This window comes from Canis lupus, chromosome 28, assembly GCF_048164855.1.
Source record: "Canis lupus baileyi chromosome 28, mCanLup2.hap1, whole genome shotgun sequence".
Lineage (NCBI taxonomy): Eukaryota > Metazoa > Chordata > Mammalia > Carnivora > Canidae > Canis > Canis lupus.
Genome location: NC_132865.1, coordinates 10,824,995 through 10,845,849, shown reverse-complemented (window position 1 = coordinate 10,845,849; position 20,855 = coordinate 10,824,995). Strand labels below are relative to the sequence as shown.

The following is a 20,855-nucleotide window of genomic DNA, read 5'->3' as shown; positions in this document are numbered from 1 at the left end:
GCACTTACACGAGAAGTGCACAAACATCCACTTAGGGAAGAGGGCACCCTGTCAGAACTGGGTCTTTTCTGATACTTGGATTAGGTCACCAAGTCACTGCAGATTTATAGTGGAAAGAGAAACACTACACTTGAGAATTTGCTATAATTGCCAGAAGCACCAAACCTGTAATTACCGTTGCCACTCTGGGAACTTCAAGTGAAGCCTCCATAGTTAGCCTTTGCCCTTAACCATCCTGATTTTCCTGCCATATTTTTCTACTTTCGCCTTTGTTAGAATTTATAGTAGAAATAGAAATTTAAGAATCCAGCTGAAGATTCCTAGAGTCGTACAAAGAATGTATTTTAAAAATTTCTTTGATGCCTAATGTGCAACAGAGTGCAGAGAAATGTAATTGGTGTCAATATAATTAGTCGATTATTTTAATAAAAGTCAGAGAGAGGGCAACCCTGGTGGCTCAGCGGTTTAGCGCTGCCTTTGGCCCAGGGCGTGATCCTGGAGTCCCGGGATCGAGTCCCACATCGGGCTCCCTGCATGGAGCTGGAGCCTGCTTCTCCCTCTGCCTGTGTCTCTGCCTCTCTCTCTCTCTCTCTTATAAATAAATAAAATCTTAAAAAAAAAAAAAAAGAACAGAAAAAAACACAAAGAACTTAAAATAGGGATCCCTGGGTGGCTCACCGGTTTGGTGCCTGCCTTCGGCCTGGAGCGTGATCCTGGAGACCCAGGATCGAGTCCCACATCGGGCTCCCTGCATGGAGCCTGCTTCTCCCTCTGCCTGTGTCTCTGCCTCTCTCTCTCTGTCTGTGTCTCTCATGAATAAATAAATAAATAAAAATTTTAAAAAAAGAACTTAAATAAAATAAAAGAGTTGACTAACACTTTTTTTTTTTGACTAACACTTTCACTGAGCTCATGATGTAAGTAAGGCATGTAGCACTTAAAAAAAAAAAAAAAAGACTATTTGAGAGAGAGAGCATGAAAGAGGGGAAGAGGAAGAGAGAATCCCAAGTGGACTCCATGATGAGCACAGAGCCCGACTTGGGGCTTGATCTCATGACCCTGAAATCAGGATCTGCGTGAAACCAAGAGTTGGTTGCTTAACTGAGTGAGCCACCCCAGGGGCCCTAATGTAGGGCTTTCTAATTTAGCATTTCAGTGTAGCTCCACCAAGTAGGTATAATCTTTACTCCATTTAAAAAAATGTGGACCTTAATGGGCACTGCATATGAGGGGGGCACTGGAGGCTAGAGAGCTCACGGGTTTGCCTAATTCAGCAACTGAGGACTGTCACATGGCAATACCATACTCCTGAGTTCCCTGGAGAGATTCCTACCCCCTGGTGACCACTTCCTTGCTTAGATTTCTCCCTTAGCTCCACTTCGTTTTCAGAGGAAATGACAAAGGAGAGTCACAAGGCCTTTTATTAGATCCTGCCATCCGAGCACTCATTTCCCTTCTTACCTTCCTGTGCTTCATCCGCTCTGAGCCTCTTGTACAGCCATCATATCCTGTCCCTCCCTTCTACCTGGGTAACTGAGGCCTGTTTTGGGGGCCGGATCCATTGGGAAGGCTTATGTGTGGTGTGAGTTGGCCTCAGTCAACATCTTGTGCAACCTCTGTTTGAGCCATTAGTACCAACTCTGGTTGCCTTTGATTAAGCTTATGCAGGTACAGACTGCCTCTTTCGTTTTTGTTTCCTCTTTTTCTTCATCTATAAAATAAATATAATAATAGCTACCTTGTAGATTTATTGGGAGGATTAGAGGTAATGTATGTAAGTAAAGTAACTAACAGTGCCAGAGACATGGTAATAAAACTAACAATAACTCATATTTATTAAACTCATTTTCTGTGTGCCAGGTACTATGGTAGGCATTTAACGTGTATTATCTGTAATTCTTATGTAATGATTTTATTCAATGGCCTGAACTCAAAGCCAGAATAAGCAGAAAGCACTTTTACTTTTTCTCTTCAACAGTGTTATCAAATCTTATGACCCTGCAACTTGATACATGTTAGGCAGAGGCCATAGTTTCAGACTATCGGTTATAAACACAAGTTAATTTCAATAATTAACATTTATTTTCTGTCATTAAAATTTCTAAGCTATTCTTAATACAAATAAAATTCAAAATGTCTCCCTTTCCCTCAGCTGAGGCCTGACACCTGCTCTTGTCCTGCATTTCAGAATACTGTTGGACTTGACTGGGATTTTTCTAGTCCCTCTCAGGAAGCAGTGCCTCTGTCATTGGCAGGAGCTGGCTGCATTGTGGGCTGTGCTGGTAGGCCCTTTAGAGCCCTGCCTTTCCGCCTGTGCCACCACTACCTGGGACCCCAGCTTTTGGACAAGGGATGGAAGCAGTCTAGCTCTCACCCAGAGCCAGCACACAGCCGCCAATCCCACAGCCTCCTTCTGCCCGGGTCTCCTACTTTGGCAGGTGGTTCTTCTCAGGAGATCCCATAAAGATAGCGGATTACATTCTGTGGTATACCCTGAGCTCACAGGAGGTGCAAGCATTCTTGTGTCAGGAATCAGGAGGTAGATCTGTCTGTCTGTCTGCTGTCCTCTCCGCTTGCTCTGCTTGTGTCGACTGTGCCAGTCAGCATCCTGCTTTCTCAATTCTCTGGGAGAGAAAGGGACAGGCGTCAATGTTCACAAGTGCCTCCAAAGTCCAGGTGCCACGTGTCAGCTCCCTGCAGACCTTCTTCACGGTGGTCATGCAGCAGTAGGCCTGCGCATTTGTGCAGTTCCCAAGCCTGTGATCCGAACACTGCTAGTCTTTTGTCTCAGAAGTGTCCTACTCACTACTCTGAGATCTCCTAGCGCTGGACATCTGAGATCTCATACCCTTGGACATGCATGTGGAATGTGGGTGCACGAGAGGAGATAAGCCAAAACCCCTCCCTTAGATAACGTCTCACTGCCTCCATGACTTGCCCTTAATGCACTCCATAATGCTGCTCTTGACAGGCCAGGTGAGGTGTCATGTCAGTGGCCAGTTAGGCTGCTTGTTAGGAAACCCTAGGAGAGGTAGGAGCAGCTGCTCTTCACTACCTCTTCTCTTGTTCACCATTTAGGGCTTTAGCTGAAATATTTGAAACAACAGAAAAAGCCCTGTTCCACACCTTTGTATATCTAAAGCACTCATTTACATCTGAAAAAACCATGATTCTAGAAGGCAGGTTATCTTTCCTCTGGCCACCAAACTTATTTAGTGAAAGTCCAAACCCCATTTGTATCAGGTTAGTGTAATCCCAAACTGACTGCTCTGTTCACTGTGCTGTTTACTTCAGAATGTGATTTTTCAATTGTAAATGGTTACCAAAAGGCACCTCTAAGTTGAGATCGACAGCGATGGCACTCTTTGGGATTTATTTAGATAACTTACAATGTAACATGGAGGTTTGATGCTGTAGACGTAACAAGGGTTATCCAACTTAATTGACTCCTGTATTTGTGCTGGTAACTATTGGTAATTTCCCGCCAGTTAAAGAAATCTTTGATGGAGCTAAAGCAGTGCCTAGCTCATTGTGAGAATTCCATAAATACTTGTTAAATGAAAGACTGTAGGAATCCAAACTCAGCTCATACAACTACTCCTAGCAAATGGTGGCCAGTGTTGAGCTCTGTTGAGTGGTTTGATTGTGTAGCCCTCCCTGTTATTCATCCATCCATCATCAACCCTTATGTTCAAGGAAATGTCTTTAGCATTTTTATTGGATGACTGCATGTCATCTTACGGGCAACTAGGAGAAATACCCAGCTCTCAAAAGAAACCTGATTGTGTCAGAGTTGAAAATTTAATCAGAAAGAACCAATTTAAAAGAGCTAAGTTGTAGCAAAATCTAGAGAATTCTAACTTTGAATAGAATCCTTTCCTGCTTCACGATAGCCTCAACTTTCTTTCAGCTTTTAAGTGAAAAAATACTGGCAAATGGCCACTGAAGAATAGCGTAATACTGTACAATAGTTATTCTTTTTCCCTCAACGTTCAGATGGGAAGAAAATCTGGATAAATCTCAGGGGTGTTTTTAGGAATTTTATTTTATTTTATTTTTATTTTTTTATTTATTTATTTTTTGTTTGTTTTTAGGAATTTTAGAAAGTGTCTCTCAGGTTAATTTATTAAAGATCAATTAGTAAAAATACCATTGGAAATGTTTAGTCCCTTTCTTATAGATATTATTTATTTATACAGAGACTTATTGAAGAGATGTACATATAAAATTATGTGTGAAAAACAGAAATACTAAAAACAGCTATAGCTATTTTATACGATCTGATATTTTTGCACTTAATACCACATATCAGACACTTAAAAATATATTTCCATATATGAGATTCTTGAAAATATAAAACTATAGTGAGAGAAAGCTCATCAGTAGTTGGATGAGAGGGAGAGGATTGACTGCAAAGGGGCACAAGAAACTTTCAGGAGTTGAAAATGTTCTATATCTTGATTGTGGTGGTGGTTACATGAATATTTTCCACTTCCCAAATGTGTCAAATAGTATACATCAAATAATATAGTGGGCGAATCTTTTGTATCTACATTATTGTTCAATAAACCCGGGGAAGAGAAAAAGAAAAAAAAAATCTTTATTATTGAATTTAAATTTTCATTTTTATTTATTTTTCTGATAAGTTGAATAGGACCATGGTAAATATTCTACTTTAATTATGTTCTCCATGGCATAATAAAATGTTAAGTTTCAAATGATCTTAAACACCATTTAGTGTAATCCTTCCTTCCTTCATTCACTCTTCACTCTTCATTCATTCTTCACTTAGTGGCTTGTTGCTGGATACATTAAGTCAAGGCATAATCCTTGCCTTGGGGAAGTGTATTAGTTCTTATCTATTACTGTGTAACAAATTGCCCCCAAATTTAGTAACTTAAAACAACACACATTTATCACATCACAGTTTCTGTGAGTCAGAAATCCAGACGCGGCTTATCTGGGTCTTCTGTTTTAAGATGTCTTACAAGGCTGCAATCACAATGTCAACCAGGCCTGGGATCTCTCCTCTAAAAGCTCAACTGGTAAAAGGTGTGCTTCCTAACTCACTAACGTGGCTGTTGGCCGAATACAGTACATGGAGTGCTGTTCACCTCGGCCTCAGTTACGTGCTGGCTGCTGCTGGAAAGCTGCTCTCATTTCCTTGTCAAGTGACCCCTTCCAATATGACCCCTTCATCAATGAGTGCAGACTGAGAAGATAATAGAGTCAGCTTGGAAGATAAAGTCACAACCTTTTATAACTCAAACACAGAAATGATATCCCCTCAACATGGTCACATACCCTTGGTTAGAGAGAAGTTATTTGGGGCACCTGGATGGTTAGTGGTTGAGCATCTGCCTTTGGCTCAAGGAGTGATCCCAGGGTCCTGGAATCAAGTCCAGCATCAGGCTCCCAACAGGGGAGCCTTCTCCTTCTGCCTCTGTCTCTGCCTCTTTCTCTGTGTGTCTCTCATGAATAAATACACAAAATCTTAACAACAACAAAAAAAAAAAAAAAAAAGAAAGAAGAGAAAGAAAGAATTTACTCATTAGAATTAACAAGGACATCGATCCCAGGAGGCAGGTATCATTGTCAGACATTTTAAAAACTGTTTCCCACAGGAGCCTCGTTGATTCAACTATTGGGCTTAATCCATCAAGGAATCACTCAGCAGGTGCTTTAATTCTTTTTATTTTACAGAAAAGTACATACATAAGAGTGTGGCTTATTTATTTAACTTCTGGTTCTATGACTTACTAGTCAGAGAGCTGGAAATTTATTAAACATTTATTAAAAATTAGTTCCCTCACCATAAAATGGTATATGCATGATGATCAAGTCACTGTGAAAATTAAACACAATAATGAAAGTAAAGTTCTGAGCATGGTATCTGGCAAATAGCAAGCATTCAATAAAGGTTAACTATATTTTTTCTATTATCCTTGTACAAACCTTATTCCTGACCTGAAATCTACATCTCTGAAACTTCTTCCTTGTTGAATTTAGGTGAAAAACTTGGGGCTTACTAATCAAGTCATATTCACTTCCAAACGCTAGCCCTGCCTTTAATTTACATTGAAAGACAATGCACGTGCTCCCTTTGTATTCTCTCCTCCCCTGCATGTTCCAAGCTTCTGTTTCCAGAAATGTTCCCTGCATAACATGATTGCAAGGCCTCCAAAGCATGTATTCTGGATACACTTGCTAGGTTATAAATCATCACACAAACCTGAATAACCATAAAACAAGTCAATCAACCAGAAAAAATTTTTTCCACTGAAGATAATCCATAGATACTATTCTTACCTCAAGTTAATTCATAAGCATCCTGACCTAGGATCTAATCTAGATGCGTATAACCAGATCAAACATCTTTCTCAAGGCTTGCTGAGTTTGTGAACAGTTAGTATAGTTTTTGCAAAAATTAATATCAAAGCATAAGGGAAGTATTTTAATTGATAAATAACAAATCTATGTACAGCAAAGCAATAACTAAATAAAAGGAATATATTTACAACAAAAAATACATTAAATGATAAATAACAAAGCTATGTACAACAAAGCAATAACTAAATAAAAGGAATATATTTACAACAAACAAATACATTTACTTCTTAAACTGCTTAGGTAACTTCCAAATTAAGACATGATCCTATTAAGAATTCAATATTTATTTTAGAAGCAAGAGCATTTTAGCAAGTGACCTATAAATTAAGTTAGTATCTTTAAGTACGATGTTACATATCAATTGTATTTCAATAAAAAAATTAAAAGGGAAAAGATTAATACGCTTAAACTTAACATCCCTGAGAAAAGGTGTCTGAAGTAACATTCTTGCAGTAATTAATTTTAAGTGTTTCACCATTGATATTTGTCATTCTTGGAGTTTTTATTTCATAATCAGCTTCAAAAAGGGAAGATAATGCATTTAAATAAAATAATTTATCCTCATATGAATGTTCTCTATAAATAGATTCTACCTTAGGATACAACATGCAGTTTTAGCTTCTTTGATGTTTATAAGGAATATTGGTGATCATGTTAATATTGTTAAACATTTTATTTATTTATTTATTTATTTATTTATTTATTTATTTACGATAAATAACACAGAGAGAGAGAGAGAGAGGCAGAGACACAGGCAGAGAGAGAAGCAGGCTCCATGCACCGGGAGCCTGACGTGGGATTCGATCCCGGGTCTCCAGGATCGCGCCCTGAGCCAAAGGCAGGCGCCAAACCGCTGCGCCACCCAGGGATCCCTAATATTGTTAATATGTTAAATGTTATTCAACAAAACTGATAAAATGTCATTATTTGAATTTCTGATGTAAAGAAAAATGCAGGTGCTGCTGATGAATTATTTCATTTATAGATTAAATTTAAGTTTTTTTAAGAATTATATTGACATTTCTTCAAAAAGAAAGCAAATATAAATACTTGGTCATAGGAATCCTCAAGTATTTTCAGCTTCAAATCCCAAGTAATTGAAAATAACTCCAAAAATTTGTTGATAAAATACATAGAAAAATTTATTTATTTATTATTTATTTATTTTTATTAAATATTTTATTTATTCATGATAGACATATATATATAGAGAGAGAGGCAGAGACACAGGCAGAGGGAGAAGCAGGCTCCATGCATCGGGAGCCCGATGTGGGATTCGATCCCAGGACTCCAGGATCGCGCCCTGGGGCCAAAGGCAGGCGCCAAATCGCTGAGCCACCCAGGGATCCCTTGAAAATTATATTTTTCAATGTTTTTATTCTACCTTTTTGTTGGAAATGCAGCAGTGATTGCAGTGGAAATAAGATATGACAACAAAGACAGAAACAAAGAATGCATAAAGCTTAATTTCCATGGGCATGGTCATTAAATAAATACTGGTATTCCAATAGAAAAAGTGGGCTTATGATAACAGTCAGTAAGAATGCATTAAATGGGGACAGTGGTTGTGGGTTATGATTTTTATTTTCTTCAATGATGCTGAATGCTTTGCCAGAAACATGTATTGCTTTAACAAGCAGAATTGAATAATGTTGATCTTTCCATTAAAAATATATTTTTTGCTAAATCTGTGAACCAAAATAAAAATGAACTTAATTTCATTATGTTTCTTAAGGAGAATAATTAGAAAATGCTATCATTTTTTTAAAAGTAGTACTTTCTATTTTCTTTGTGTACTTCTAAGAATTGTTCACTTAGGGAAAAATAAATAAATAAATAAATTTAAAATAAATTAATTAAATTAAGATAGATTTATTTATTAAATTAAAATAAATTTTTTTATTTAAATTTAATCACCAGAAGCCCTGTTGAGAGATATCTGCCTTGGCTTGGGCAAATGTTTCTTTTTTTAAAAAGATTTTATTTATTTATTTGACAGAGAGAGAGCAAAAGCAGAGGGAGCAGCAGGCTTACTGCTGAGCAGAGAGCCAGACACAAGGCTTGCTCTCAGGACCCTGGGATCATGACCTGAGCCAAAGGCAGGCACTTAACCACCAAGCCACCCAGGGGCCCCAGGGAAAAATGTATTTAGACCTACTTTTTTCTTTTTGTGAAAATCCTTTGTATGTAATGGTGAATTATCAAAGAAAGTATATTTTGTTATTAAGTCATTAAAATTCAAAGTCAAAATATTTGTAGATTTATCTTCAGTAATTAAGCATCGTATTTATATTTGGTGAAGATTTCATTATAGCATATTGATAAACATTGTATACTTATAACTATAAGAAAAAAATCTGAGCAAGCTGTTAAATGCTTTTGTTTGGTGACACATTTTATTCAAAGAATAAGAAATAATCTCTTTCTCTGCAATTCAATTTTAGGGGTCACTTTTTAGACTTGCATTAATATTGAGCACTGATAAAGGTGGAGATTTTTGCTCTAAGTACCTTCATTATCTTATTGCTAAGTCATCTGACTCATGTTAAATGAAATATATAAAGAATCATGAAGTACCAAAACTATATTCCTGTACTTTGCTTTCAATTTCAATTTCATGCCTATTTTGATGAAACTGTGAAAGTAAGTAGAGTTAAATAATTATTAAAATCACCATTAGACCATTTGTAAGCTATCATTTTCAAAAAGGACACTCATGAATATTACTGTGCTAGTTAAAATCTAACTACTTAAAACTATTCAATAATTATAGATTATCTATGCCTTGTTTATTTATTTATTTATTATTCATTCATTCTTTTTCCTTTTGTGTGGATAAACTATACCTGAAATTTATTATTCAATTTTGTATGATGACTTCTTTTAGAAAACACTGTCATGTATTTGAAATGAAGCTTGTCTAAAAAAGCATTTATATAGATCTTAGAAAAAAAGTGTTTTAAGGACTTCAAGTAATCTCTACACCCAACATGAGGCTTGAACTTACAACCCCAAGATCAAGCATCTCATGCTCTACCAATTGAGCCAGCCTGGCACCCCTAATCCCTAGTTCTTAGAAATTGATCGAATCTTAGGTCTGCATTTAATATATCAACCAGCAATGTTATTTTGCTTTAAAAGTCTGGAAAAATAGGGATCCCTGGGTGGTGCAGCGGTTTGGCGCCTGCCTTTGGCCCAGGGCACGATCCTGGAGACCCGAGATCGAATCCCACGTCGGGCTTCCGGTGCATGGAGCCTGCTTCTCCCTCTGCCTATGTCTCTGCCTCTCTCTCTCTCTCTCTCTCTCTCTCTCTGTGTGTGTGACTATCATAAATAAATAAAAATTTAAAAAAAAAGTCTGGAAAAATAAAATAGATTTTTGCCTTTTAACATATAACCATCTGAAATAGTTTCATTCATTCACTCGTTCATTTTTTAGTCCATTCAATAAACATTAAACATAACCGGGGATCCAAGCACTTGCAGACCAGAAGGGGAAATAACAGGCAGATGCGAGTACACACATACAAAGAATGAAAATTGCTTTGATATAGATATTTTGATATTACCTATATTTAAAATGCCTAGTTTTCTCTCTCTCTCTCTCTCTCTTTATTGAAAAAATATAACTGAACCTCAGTGTTACCTTAGTTTCAGGTGTACATGTAGTGATTTGACAACTCTATATGTTATGCTGTGCTCACCACAAGTGTAGCTCCATCTGTCAGCGCACAACACTATTAGAGTCCCACTGACGCTATTCCCTGGGCTGGACCTTTCATCCTCATCACTTACTGATTTCATTACTGGAAATCTGTATCTGCCACTCCCCTTCATCCATTTTGCCCATTCCCCCACTCACCACCCCTTTGGCCATCATCTATTTGTTCTCTTTATTTATAGGTCTGTGTTTTATTTTATTTTTTTAGATTCCACATATACAGAAAATCATATATTTGTTTTTTTGTGTGTGTCTGCCTTACTTAACTTAGCATAATATTCTTTAGGTACTTCCATATTGTTGCAAATGGCAAGATGTCCTTCTTTTTTTATGACTGATATGTCATTGTGTCTATACGCCACATTTTCTTTATCCCTTTATCTGTGGATGGACATTTAGGTTGCTTCCTTATGTTAGCTATTGTAAATAATGCTGCAATAAACATAGCGGTACATATACCTTTAGAATTAGTGTTTTAATTTTTTTTAGTACTTAGTTGTGGAATTACTGAATCATATGGTATTTCTATTTTTAACTTTTTGAAGACAGTGAATGTCCCAGTATACATTCTTACCATCACAAGCATTCCTTTTTCTCCACATCTTTCTTATCTTTTTGATACTAGCCAAGTCTGACTGTTATAAGTGATATATCATTGAGGTTTTGATTTGCATCCATTATTCTTTATTAACAGAGAATAGCAACTCAGAAACTTACATACACTTATTATATGTATTTTTAAAGTTTGTCAGTAAGCTTTTTAGAGTTTTATGAAACATCGTTTAAAAACTATCACTTAGAAAAAAATTGGTCCTGTTAGGATTACTGAGACTGTCTTCTGTTTTTGTCTATAATCAAGCCATATGAGGCCTATTATCTAATATGTAAATTTATTTCCTTTAAGCATTTACCTTACAGCACCCAAAGATGTCTACCTCCTAGTCCCCAGCACCTGTGAATAGGTTACTTGGCATGGCAGAGGGACTTTGCTGATGTGTTTAAGGATCTGGAAATGACAGATAGTCCCAGATTATCCAGTTTGGCCCCGTGTGATCACAAGGTTCTTATGAGAGGGAAGGAAGATCAAAGGTGGAAGATGGGATGCAGAAGCAGAGGTTGGAATGATATACTTTGAAAATGGAGGAAGGGGCTCCAGCCAGGGAATGTGGACAGCCTCTCCAGGATGTAAAAGGCAAGGAACAGAATTGTCCTCAGAGCCTCCGGAGGGAATGCAGTACTGTCTGTACCTCAATTTTAGCCCCCAGAAGACTTGACTTGGGCTTCTGATCCCCAGAATTGTAGAGAATAAATTTGTGGGTATTTAAAAAGATTTTATTTATTTATTTATTTGAGAGAGAGAGAGAGAGAGAGAGCACATGCACAAGAACAGGGGTTGGGGAAGAGAGAGAAGCAGACTCACCACTGAGCAAGAAGCTTGACATGGGACTCAATCCTAGGACCCTGAGATCATGACCTGAACCAAAAGCAGGTGCTTAATGAGCCACCAGACGCCCCTAAATGTGTATTGTTTTAAGTTACCCAGTTTGTGATGATTTGTTACATAGCAATAGGAGACTAATGAAAACCTACATAGCAGTAACCCTGCAAATGGCCCCCTTTAAAAAAAAATTTAATAAAAATCGTAGGTTCATTCACCAGATGAATCATTGAAGAGATGCTTATTTATTAGAGCAGAATGTGAAACCTTTTTTTTATTTCCAGGGAAACATAGGTAGGATAGCTGCAAATTCTACCCATCAAGTCAAATAAGTCTTCAAGGGTGGCAAAGCCACATAAAAACAGGTGCTGGTGTAGCCTAGGCCAGAGCCACTACATTTACTGATTTTCATACTTTCTTTTTAATGGAGACTCCAGATACCAGTGGAATTTTAAGAAACAACATAAAAGTAAAATATTTGAATGTGAAAACTTTAGATGCTTCCTTGACTGTCACACATTCCAAGAGAGCCTCTCCTGGTAATAATCTGTGTGGTGCTGTTACTCTTATCAATTGCAGACAAGCAGAAAGCTGAACCCTTTATTGCTCCTTCTGTTTTCTGGAAGTATTTGGTATTAGACTGACGATAGTCTGTTTTACAGGGGAGGGGAAAAAGCTGTAATAACTTCTATGCCATTATTTTTGAAACTCTAGAGTTCATTAAAACTCTCTTTGGCTTTCTTCACTGCCATCTTTCTTCCTTCTTATGAATTATTCAAGGCAGATTTCAGTTGAGGTAAATAGTTTGATTTGAAGGTTTTTGTATCTGGATTTAGATGCAACAAGAAGTGTTAAATGCTCAGAATTTTAAGTGTACGGAATGGCACAGACTCAGCTATTAAGATGGAAGACATTTGCTGTTAACGCTCTGGGGCTGCTGTTTGCGACTTCAGCTTGGTACTATTTGTCATTCTGAAGTAGGTAGGCATTATGATGCCTGTGGTATAAATCAGACTTTACAGAATGCTTGGTCCCCAAGCACTTTGAACATTCTAATCCACTTCTCAGTTTACAGAACATGTTTTGATTTTACAAGGTAAAGTTTCCCTTTTTTATTTAACCTTGCCAATGCATTATTAATCTCTATTATTTTTCAGGTAATATATACCAAACAACAAACAAAAAAAACACACATTAGCCTGCATGTTTCTCTTGGATAAAATGAGGTTGTAAGTTTTGAGTTCTTCTTTCAACAAATAATGTGAAAGCTAAGAGGACCTAGGAAACATTTCATTTTTATATAACTCAAGGTAAGCCTGATTTTTTCTTTCATAGTAGTCATCTCTTCCTTGGATTCTGTGTCTTATTTTTAACGTTTAAACACTTAGCTCGTGGAGTTTACATACCTGAAAAACTGATATATGGAACACATGGCTGGAAACTACATTGCTTTGGAAATAATGGGCAGAATTGGTTGAGTGCAACGTAGCACATTTAAAAACCAATCCAAGGAAATCTTATTATAGTTCTGTCATCTGCTAAAATTCACTTCTCTAATGTCAGTTTCTGTTAAAGCAGTCTACATAAAATTATGTTCATGAAATTATGTCCAGGTGGTACTGCTTTTAGGCAAAGGGTTTTATTCACATACTCTGCTCTAACATTATTTTTTTTAGCAGCAGGAGTTCCATTTAGTAAAGAATGATAAGAACTAATATTTAATAATTACTGTGTGCTAGAGTGTGTGCTAGGTACTTTACATGAATCATCCATGGGAATGCTCACAGTAACCCTATGATAGAGTTTTTGTAGCATCCCATCCTATAGCTAGAAAGTTACTCGCAGAGCACAGTCTTGAATCAGTCTGTCTGACATCAAAGTCCATGCTCTTCAGTACTCGGCTAGTGATTACAAATTGAAAAGTGTAAGAACATAGATTTATGAAGTTACCCAGTATAATGAACGAATTTAAATCCATTTACATTAAAAATATACACTGGACTGGACAGCTTTAACGTGTTTGTGGACTGTTTTCAGCTTTCAGCCTCTGGTTTCAAACTCTACAGAAAGCTACACTGCTTTCAAAGGCATTAGTTTATGTGCATAATTATTGTTTTATTCATTTCAATTTATTCAGGTTTTATCAGAGACTGTAAGTGTGCAGAGGACAGAACTACAGTGTCATAATTACTCTTACGTGCCAGATACCTACCCATTAACCCAGTAATGTGGTCTGTCTGGTGTCAGGACAAAGAAGGAGCTTCCTGTCTGAGTCTGGGGGAGATACAGAAATAAGAAGAATGTTCAGACTCAAAAGTCAAGGGGAAAGTTGAGTTCTGAGGAGGGACATAAACTGAAGGGGCCAGAAAAATGTATTAAGATCCAGCCTACAGCACCAGTGGTCTTATGGCTATGAATATGAGAGAGATGGCAGCTGCTGAAGGGAGCTAGGCAATACTTCCACACCAGCCTTGTATTTGGTCTGCGATTGTACAAGACATATTTTAAAGCAGACTTAGGTCATTTTTAAGGAGTGTGGGATGAAGTGTATGCCAGTACTACACATAAAACTTTTTTTTAAATTTATCCATGAGAGAGAGGCAGAGACACAGGCAGAGGGAGAATCAGGCTCCACACGGGGAACCCCATGTGGGACTCGATCCTGGGACCCCAGGACCACGCCCCGAGCCAAAGGCAGATGCTCAACCACCAAGCTACCCAGGCATCCCTCCATATAGAACTTAAAGATAAACAAAATGTTTAAACCCTGTAAGAAAAAGCTATGGAGGTACCATTGATTTAAGTTCTCTGAAGGGATTTTCATTCTTTAAATGTTAACTAACGGAGAAGGGTGAGAAAATATTTACTATTTGTCTGATTGTTTAAGGAAATCTATTTTCATGAATTAGTAAAATTCTTCTGGATATATGCAATTAAGCTATTCCTTCTCAAAAATCTGTAATAGCTCATCTTAGTTATAAGAGCCATCCTTTAATTTGATAAGTTATTTAAGTTCTCTGATCCTTAATTTTCATGAAGTCGGGTGTGTGACTTTTAAACTTCTTTCCAGTGGATATGCAGATAAAATATGAAACTTGCTAATCACTGAGATTGTGTGCTTAATCAAAACCCTGTCATCTCTAAAATTAAACAGGTCAACAGTCAGTTATGACTTTATTCCTTTATTACTTGGTAACCCTTCCTTTTCCTTCCTTCCTTCCTTCCTTCCTTCCTTCCTTCCTTCCTTCCTTCCTTCCTTCCTTCCTTCCTTCCTTCCATCTTTCCATTCTATTACCTTCTATTGGTAAATGAACTTCATAGATTTCCTGACTCAGTGGTTGCATATAGGGAAGGCTTACTCACCACCAGGGGTATTTGAAAACCTAAGAAGGAATTCTGGGTTTTCTCCAAAACTAAAAGAATAAAGGGGACCGTGTTTCTAGTGTTTAGTAGCTGGAGACCAGGGATATTGTTAACCATCTTGTTATAGATGGGGAAAAATTCTCATGTCAAAGGTCAGTTGCATCCTTTTTGATAAATATTGTAATGGATCATGTCCTTGAAGTTTGAAAAACACTGTAATAAAACTAACTTCTTTTCCGATTAAGATTTTCATTTTTTTAAAATTTTAATTCCAGAGTAGTTAACATACAGTAGGATTTTAGGATTTTCATTCTTGGTTTGCTCATGTGCTTTCTACCTTAAGTACCTCTCCCAAATACCCTGTCGAAATCCTGTTTGTTTTTTACGGCTCAGCTCAGATCTCTTCTTTTTGAAGTCACTTTGTAAATTTCTCACTTTACTCTAACCTCAGAGATCTTCCTACTTCTTGATGGCCTTTATGTAATCTCTCTCTTGAACGCAAGTTTGAATAATCTCAAAGCCATAGGCAACTTGAGAAAAATGTTGCTCACTTTTTCATTTCTGCTTTCCATATCAGATTTGGCAAAGGACCTTGAAAAGAGTCAGAGATAAGGTTTTGTTTTGTTTTATTTATATTGAAGTGATGCTCCTATAGAGAAATAGACAATAAATATTGAAATAAGAATGATTTATCCTCACCCACCAAGACATCACCACGATAAACATGCTTTGAGATAAACTAGTCTGAGATTGCAACCTAACCTTATTCATTTATGATTAATTCACTTTAGGAGCTCCTGTGAAACCTATTCTTCTTTTTTTAGGAGCTCCTGTGAAACCTATTCTTCTTTTTTTTGAAACTTATTCTTTAATATCCTTTATGATTGAATGTGTCTTGAATACATGACTTAAATTTCAGTATATAGACTACCCAATAGCAATAGAGATTTTTCTAGAAATAAAGGTAGCTTTCAGGACTTCTCTATTTTTTTTTAAATTTATAATTAACTGCATACCAGTTGTCTGAAACAAGATCAGGTATCATTGGTCCACTGCCATAGTTCAAACACAATGAAGAGATCAACATTATCCTGCATCCTGATGACCTCTGCTTTAAGGGACTGGAAGTACTTGACTCCTGCTAGATGTTGGTTCTAAAAGTAGCTGCTGCCAATATCATTTCTAGAACTTAACTTTTGAAACCTACATGCACTTTAAGGTTTTCAACTCATCTCACAAGATTCATATTTCCTTTGGGCTATAGTTTTAAAGATAGATAGCTTTTGATGTTAATGTTTTAATAAAAATAGAATTGTTACTTTGAACATACTAGTCTATTTTTGTGGAATATTGTTTGAAACCATGATATGGGTAAAACTATTGTAAATTTTAGTTTAATGATCCACGTGGGTTTTCGTTCTTGTAATGATGATAAGCTAGAAAAAAGATGCAAGAGAATTACAGGTTTTTATTAAATGTGAAGGAAGCAAGATGATTCCATGCCGTTTAGTGCCTAAAAGAAAAGAGAAAAAAATATGAAAAGTTCAGGTAGCTATATACCATCTGTTTTATTCTAAATTTGGTCCACAGTGTATTGTTTAAGTAAGGACTATCAGGTACAGGTTAATGTACCTTTAGAACATTGGTTTCTGTGCATTCTTAAATGGCTACACAAATAGTATCAAGTTGAATAGCTGAATTAACACTTCTGGGATTCTGTATGAATATTTAAGTGTTATGTATGTATGTGTTGTCTAGGTGCTTATTATTTCTTCTTTCCAGTTAGAGTATGAATTTCTAGGATTTAGGAAGTCCAGTTGCATTTCCTCTGTGACCTTGGGTTATACACCCATTCTGAAAATCACTTTGGTAATATGAAGTCATGGGTGGTGGTGGTTGTGATGATAAAGGTGGGGATGGTAATGATAATAAATGAAAAAAAAATCCCCTTACCTTTTTCTTGGTATACTAAGTAACATTTGGGAATATCATATTAGGTAAATATATTCAAATATATTCGGGATCAGAAAGTGCTGGGTAAGTGGAAAATAAAGAGGTGGCATTTCTGGACATTTTCTTTTGATATAATATCACCATTTTGAATAAACCATTTACGCAAACATATGCATACAACCTCTTACCCAGGAACATCAAAACTGAATATTTAAATTAAGTTTATGTAATCAGGAAACATTTCAACTACCTTGAGCCTAAGAGTCTAAGGCATGTTGAAATAAATAAAATACCAGTGCTTTCTAGAAGCATTATAGAACCTCATATATTCAGCATTTGCTGGAATTTGTCCTTTGTGGCATTGAAAGGAGATGATGGGTGATTATACTGTCAAAGCTTCTAGTTCTCAAATATAATCTTCAAAGGAGTGCTGGGGCAGACATAGAATAATTCTAATAGACTTTAGAAGACCTTGGAATATCCAAAAACAGAGAAGAAAACTTGCATAATAACACAGGAACATTGTCGCTATTGTTGTTCCTTCTCCCTCCTCCCTTCCTACCTCACTCGTGTGTGTGTGTGTGTGCAGACACACATATGTGCTTTAATGTATACATAGGTAATAGAAAAATCATCTTCCACACTATTACTTATATCTGTTTTCCTTGAATGTTATTAATATATATATCAAACTTTATTTTATTCTCTGTTTTAAGTTTTGAAAGCTTCCTCCAACACTTTGCTTTACAAAAAAAAAAAAAGCTTTATTGGGATAGAATTCACATATCCAGGTCACTTATTTCAGGGATCCCGGGTGGCTCAGTTGATTAAACGGTCAATTCTTGATTTCAGCGTAGGCCATGATTTCAGGGTCCTTGGATCTAGTCCTGCACTGGACTCTGTGCTCAGTGGGGAATCTGCTTGAGGATTTCTGTCCCTCTCCTCTGCCCCTTCTCCTGCTCATTCTCTTTCTCTCTCAAATAAATAAATCTTTAAGAAATAAATAAATAAATAAATAAATAAATAAATAAATAAAATATAAAATTCCGTGTTTTTAGGATTTCAGAGTTGGACCTTTATCAACTATCGTCAGATTTATGCCATTTTAATTACCCTAAAAAAGAAATTCTGCACCCCTTCCAGTATCCCCCAGGCATCACCAACCCCCATCTGTCTTCACCCCACACAACTATTCTACAATGTCTATAGAGTTGTCTTTTCTAGACATTTCATAAAAATGGAATCATATAATATGTTGTCCTTTGTACTGGCTTTTTACTTAACATAACATTTTAATGTTATGCATGTTGTAGCATGTATCAGACCTTCATTTCTCTTTATTGCCAAACACTGAATTTATTGCTAAATTCTGTGGATATATTATTATATTTTATTGATCCATTAACCAATTGATGGATACCTGAATTATTTTCATCTTCTGGCTACTATATATAATGCTGCCGTAAACATTTATATATGGATTTTCACGTGAACATATGTTTTTTATTATTTGATGTATATTTAGAGGTAGAGTTGCTGGATAGCATGGGAACTCTGTTTAGCTTTATGAAGGAATTTCCAGTCTGTTTTTCAGATAGTCTGCACCTTTTTACATTTTCACTAGCAGTGTATGAGGGTTCTAATTTCTCCATATCCTTAATAATACGTGTTATCTTTTTTGTTATAGTCATCCTAGTAGATCTGTAGTGGTATCTCATTGTGGCTATAATTTGTATCTCCTGACATCTTTTTATGTTTATTGGCCATTTACTTAGCTTCTTTGGAGAAATGTTTATTTAGATCCTTTGGCCACTTTAAACAAAATTAATTTTGATGAAATATATATAAAATTAAATTTGCCATCTTAACCATTTTTAAGTGTACAGTTCAGCGGCGTTAAGTATATTTACATTGCTGTACAAAAAGATCTCCAAAACTTTTTGTCTTTCAAAACTGCATATCTGTCTGCATTAAATAACAACTGACTTCTCCCACTTGACAGTCTGGTCTTTGGCAACCACCATTCCACTTTCTATTTCTATGAAGATGACTACTTTAGATTCCTCATATAAGTGGACTCACACAGTATGTATCTCTTTTTGTGACTGGCTTGTTTGACCTAGCATAATCTCCTAAGGTTCACCCTGGTTGTAGTATGTTGTGGTGCATCCTTCCCTTGTAAGACTGAGTGGTGTTCTATCTTGTTTTTACCGCATTGTTTTAGCTGTTCATCTTTTGATGAAGATCTAGTTTGCTTCCATTTCTTGGCTCTTGTGAATAGTGCTTCGGTAAACATGGGTATGTAAATATCTACTCAAGGCTTCATTTTCAGTTCTTTTGGGTATCCCACCTAGAAGTGGGATTTCTAAATCTTATGGTAGTTCCGTTTTTAATTTTTTTGCGGATCACTATACTGTTTCCCATAGCAGTTGTGTCATTTTAAAATCACCACCAACAACAAAAAATAAAAATAAAATAAAATCACCAACAGTGAACAAGGGTTCCCTTGGACCATTTTCAATTCGGTTATTTATCTGTATGTTATTAAGTTGTAATAGTTTTTTAATATATCTCCAACACATTTCTAAATGAAACCAATACACAGCGTGATACAGTATTTAGCTATTCTTGTGTGTAAAAGTGTTCTAGAACTAGAATATATGGCTGTGGATGAGCTGTGCAATCTATTTCTCTATTTCTTTTTCCATAGAATAGGGATGATAATAACATATACACCATAGGTTTTGTTTGATGGTGAAATCAGGCACCGCATGAATGGCATGCAAAAGAATGCCTGACAAATGATAAATGCTCAGTACTTGTTAGTTATTATAATTATTAAATATTGTTCTTTCAGAAATGTATCCTAGACTAGTGTTACAACGTGGTCTCTGTGGTATATTTATACATCTACTTGTATATTTTCAGTGGTAAGTGCCTTTAGTGGTTTCTGTTCTCATTGTTAGCATAGCTGGTGGTAGGAAGACCATGCCACTGCACAGCTTGCTGCCTCTCTTCATCATGGCTAATAGTTTCAGAGTTTCAAAAAACCATGAACTGAGTGTTACTTAAAAAAAAAAAAAAACTTTATTATGGCAAATTTCAGCATTTAAAAGTAGAGATAATGATTGAAGGAATCCTATAACTCCCATCCAGATTCAACAGTGATCACCAGTGGCAAATAGTGTTAGGAGAAATAATTTGTAGAGGTAATGAGAATATTTTGAATAAAGACTTGAACAGATTTAGTGTCCCGTGCATTTTTACATACTTCTTGATATAATTAACTTTACTACACACGCACACACACACACACACACACATGCACACAATACATATATATATACTTATGTTCTATCTTTACCTGCAAGGGCAGGGAAGGTACAGTTCTCTGGATGTGGAATCAACTTTTAATGGGAAATGAAATTTTAAAGTAGAAGTTAATAAAAGGCTTCTATTTCCATATACATATATATATATATATGATATACACATTTTTCTAAAGTTTGTTCACTTTGTGAAACTAGTGCTATCAGTAAAATATTTTGATACATCTTTCATCATAATAATCTCAGTAATAATATTAGCTATGCATACTGATGGAGAAATTATCCCTGGTAAATAAATTGTCTAAGACAAATGGCAAGATATAAATAAAATATATCCAGGGCACTGTCCAGAGACCATTTTTAGCCATTACAATATATCTCAAAATGTTTTACAACCATTAGCCTAATAATCCAAGAATAAGAAAGCTATGAAATATTGCGTTATTTGAAAAGAAAGTTTGTAATGTATTCATCATTTTAATTATACCTGTAATGATATTACTTTAAAAACTATATATTATTTAGGCTGGGATGGCTGCTATACTAATAGACCCAAATATATGTAATGGCACACAGTAATAGAAAGTTCTTTCTTAGAGAGCCTGGGTGGCTCAGTTGGGTGAGTGTCAGACTCTTGGTTTCCCTCAGGTCATGATCTCAG

The 20,855-nt window shown here is 36.1% G+C and overlaps 1 protein-coding gene across 12 annotated transcripts in view; it reads left to right on the top strand.

Annotated features, from left to right (window-relative positions):
* RALYL (RALY RNA binding protein like) overlaps positions 1 to 20,855 on the top strand; it is a 708,475-nt gene that overhangs the window by 197,871 nt on the left and 489,749 nt on the right. For 3 of the 12 annotated variants that reach the window (XM_072804061.1, XM_072804060.1, XM_072804059.1), the window contains exon 2: positions 12,707 to 12,859. The exons of the other annotated variants lie outside the window; for them this stretch is intronic. The gene's annotated coding sequence lies outside the window, so the exon portion shown is untranslated. The remainder of the gene's footprint in view (positions 1 to 12,706; positions 12,860 to 20,855) is intronic. 12 annotated transcript variants of the gene reach the window in all.